The sequence below is a fragment of the Chelonoidis abingdonii genome, chromosome 19, assembly GCF_003597395.2.
Source record: "Chelonoidis abingdonii isolate Lonesome George chromosome 19, CheloAbing_2.0, whole genome shotgun sequence".
NCBI classification, from domain to species: domain Eukaryota; kingdom Metazoa; phylum Chordata; order Testudines; family Testudinidae; genus Chelonoidis; species Chelonoidis abingdonii.
The window spans coordinates 36,012,649-36,016,881 of record NC_133787.1 but is presented as its reverse complement, the minus strand read 5'-3'; positions in this window follow the sequence as shown (position 1 = coordinate 36,016,881).

Here is a 4,233-nt window from a genome sequence, read left to right as displayed (position 1 = left end):
TGGGTCTTTCCCTCTCCCCACTTTTTATTTTTTTTTCCCATTTTTCCTTCCTTTCTTTCAGCCCTCAGCTCCCTCTCTGAAACAGCAGTTGTGAGCTGCTTTCACAAAGGACTTCACCAGCTAAGCAACACGTACGTTCAGTTTGCCCAAAGCCTTTGCGCTAACCTCCAGATGCATTCTTGGATGCTGTTAGAAGTATAGGCAGTTGCAAAACTCAGATCTTTTTTTCTTCTCCCTCTTGCCTGGAATTGGGAACCATTTTGCGCACCGAAAATAGAAGTATCAGTAAGCAGCTCAAAGGGACTTAATCCCCTAGATGCAGATGAAATCAATTAAAAAATTTGAAACTGGCAGCCTCTTATATTTTAATTGCACAGTGTGGTGATATTCTGCTGAAAGCAATTACATTGTAGATCTTCCCACACACAGACAGCTCCAGTTGTGCTCCATGAAGACTAATGGTTAAGTGTATCAGGAATCACGTCTGCATTTCAAAAATCCGTTTTCATGCCGACTTTGAAATAAAGTTTCAGCATTTTTGGACAGAAGGGGGATTGTGGGATTTATTTATGTTTTTTGGACTAGCACAATGAAAATGCCCATGTATCCGGAGGATAATATTGGTTTCATTCCTATTAATTAATCCATTGCTTTTGCTGCAAGGATGCTCTTCTGCCTCTTTGACTATTTTTGAGCAGGCGACTGTCGGAAAAGATACCCCTGTTCAGCATCAAATGAACGATTCCGCTCAAAAGAAAAATATTTCCACAGGTTGAACAGGCCTTGAAGCCTGGCCTTCCAAATTGTGGTTGAAGTGCTCAGATCCAGTTCATGCTAGTGATATCCCTTGCCCTCCCTTCAAAATTAGCCCAGATGAATGGACCCTTTTGTAGCAAAGAAAGAAACAGAAAGGGATCACAATGATCTCTTTCTAGCCAGGCCTTCTCTAGCTACTAGTGAGTCAACAAGCTTGCCTGCTCCTGTAGGAGAAGGAAAACAGCAATTTCTTAGTGGTTTCCTTGGCATGCTGGAAATTGCAGCAACTCTTCTGTTACTCTCCTGTTGGACCTCAGGCCTGCTACTTACCGTTAGCTGCCTTCCATCCAATACTGGAGTTAAAGTTCATGAATAATAGCATTTCATAGCAAAAAGCTAGGACCCATGTATTTAGGCAGAATTAATACCAATAGGATTCATTGTCAGCCTCCAGGTAGGGGAGAGTACACTTGCCCTCCCCCTCCAAAACCTTCCAAGGCAGCAAACTGAGAAAAGAGGGGTGATTACTTAGTACTACCGTTAGCATGACCCCTGTCATTCATGTTTCTCATGCGTGCTTCATGAGCAATATCATAACACTCAGTGTAAAGTTATTCTTCTTTCCTGTTATTCTAAAACTAAGTACTTTGCACATTTGGGAAGTATTATTAAATAATAGTTTGACTGATGGTCTGCGGTTGGAGTTAATTTCTTCCCGTTTTCAGAGCATCTAGTTACACTTTCCTCAATCGTAACTGTCATAATTGCTTAGCACGTGTCATTGTCACTTGTAACAAAACATTCAGCTCATCCCTCAAGAGTGAAGATCTGGCACAAGAGGCTGGACCCAACATGTCTTTGAAATAAATGCAGTTTACAAGTCTATATTTCTCTTTGGGTAGTCCCGTAGGGCATTGTTTCTCAAACTGGGGTCGCCACTTGTGTAGGGAAAGCCCCTAGTGGGCCGGGCCAGTTGGTTTACCTGCCCCGTCCTCAGGTCCAGCCGATCGCGGCTCCCACTGGCCATGGTTCACCGCTGCAGGCCATTGGGAGCTGCTGGAAGTGGCGACCAGTAAGTCCCTTGGCCTGCGCCACTTCCAGCAGCTCCAATTGGCCTGGAGCAATGAACTGCGGCTAGGGGGAGCTGCGATTGGCTGGACCTGTGGATGGGGCAGGTAAACAAACTGGCCTGGCCCACCAGGGGCTTTCCCTACACAAACGGCAACCCCAGTTTGAGAAACAGTGACCTATGAAGAAAGATGGAAAAACCTGGGCATATTTTAGTCTTGAGAGAGACTGGGGAGGAGCCTGATAACTCTTCAAATATGTTATGGATGAAATATGTTATAAAGAGGACTGTGATCAATTTTTCTCCATGTCCACTGAAGGTAGAACAAGAAGTTATAGGCTTAATCTACAGCAAGGAAGATTTAGGTTAGATATTATAATGGTAGTTAAGCTCTGGAATAGGCTTCCAAGAGAGGTTGTGGAATCCCCATTATTGGAGGTATTTTAGGAACAGGCTGGACAAACATCTGTTGGGATGGTCTAGGTCACCTTGGTCTTGCTTCAGGATGGGGGGCTGGACTTGATAATTGCTCCAGGTCCCTCCCAGCCCTACACTTCTATGATTCTATGCAAACTTCCCTTGCCTGTGTGCCCACCACTCTATGCTAAAAGCAGGGCCGCCCAAAGGATTCAGGGGGCCTGGGGTCTTTGGTGGCAGGGGCCCCCCACCGCCTAATTGCCACCGAAGACCCGGCACTTGGGCGGCCAATCTGGGGTGGAAGGACACCCCCCCCCGCCGCGGGTCTTCAGGGCACTTCAGTGGCAGGTCCCGGAGTGGAAGGACCCTCCGCTGCTGAATTGCCACCGAAGACACGGCACTTTGGTGGCAGGTCCCAGGGTGGAAGGACCCCCCGCCACCAAATTGCCACTGAAGACCCAGAGTGGAAGAAGCTCTGGGGGCCCGGGCCCTGCAAGAGTTTTCCAGAGCCCCCGGAGCAAGTGAAGGACCCCGCTCCAGGGGCCCGAAAAACTCTCATGGGGCCCGGGGCCTGGGGCAAATTGCCCCACTTGCTCCCCCCCGGGCAGCCCTGGCTAGAAGAGCCCATATGAATGCCAGGATAACTCCATCGTCATACCCCTTCAGTTATTGGTCTCTCTACTGGGACGGACAACAAGGCTGACAATTGCCATAGTCATTCTTGTGGTGTCTATTTCTTTCCACTGGGAACCGGAATGAGACACATCCACTCAACTCATTTCACACAGGCCACCAACAATATTCATATATTCAGGGACTTTTGGTCACTGCTGATTTGGGCCAGGTTCAGAACAGGGAGCTAGAGCTTATAAGGTCTGTGTCCCACTTTAGACCACACAGGGCCCCCATTTTTTATTGGAAAAGGTCCAGAAGAATTGACTAGCTAGCCTTCTAGAAGTCCCTTCTGGCTCAAAGGAATGTGTTTTTGCTTTGTTTTGGCTTGGTATGTTTGATATTTTAGGCTGATACTCCTGTTTATGAGGAGATGGACAGATTTTCATTTGAATGGTGGACTGCAGAAGTAGATGTGGTATCATCCAAGACTTTGTGAGCTAAGATTGTGATTTATTTTTCTTTCCTGGGATTTGTGACTGCATCAGGTGGAGAGAGGAAATGAAGGTTTGTTCTTTCTAAAGATTTATTTCAATACATCTGCAACAAGTCAAGGAGAGAACAGAGTAGAAAGACTTTGGGGTTTGGGCCTGAAACAAAGCACGGTTCCTTGAGATAATTCCTTTTTTTCCCATTTGTTTATCAAAGAAAGAGCTAGCCACAGACCATATTATGAACTGTACTTTAATCGGGTGGGTAACTCTGGTAACTTAAACCAAACTGAAGTCAGATCAACCTCTGCTGAGTAAAAGTCCTGAAGACCTGTAGAATATCAGTGCACCTAGGGCCAAAAATCTTCCAAAAGTCATCACCCATCTTCCATATCTCTAATATGTGGCACTACTTTTCAGCCTTGACGTGGAAGGTATACCCAAGGTGTATGTATATCTTCAAAGGTGATGATCTTCAAATTAGAACCCCAGTCTTATTCCTTGGGTCTATGGCTAACTCTGCCACTGACTTTTCTTTTTTTAGCCATGGGAAAGTTATTTAATACATCTCCCCCTTAGTTTATCCATCTATATAAAGAGCTAATGACATTTACATACCTGTAATTGATGTTCATAAAAGGCCTTGAGAAGCTTGAATGAAAGAAACTATGTAAATGAAAAGCATAATTATATACATGCATGAGACCGTCTCTCGGTCTCTTCCTCCCCATTCACCATGAGTGCAACATTTCAGGTGTATAACTCGAGGCCATTTTTTGTTTTAAATGTGGCCTTTAATGTCAGTTTTCTCATTTCTAAACTGATTATGCTAATTCTCACCTAACCCATTAAAGGTCATGGCAACACATTTGAAAAATCTCCAAGACA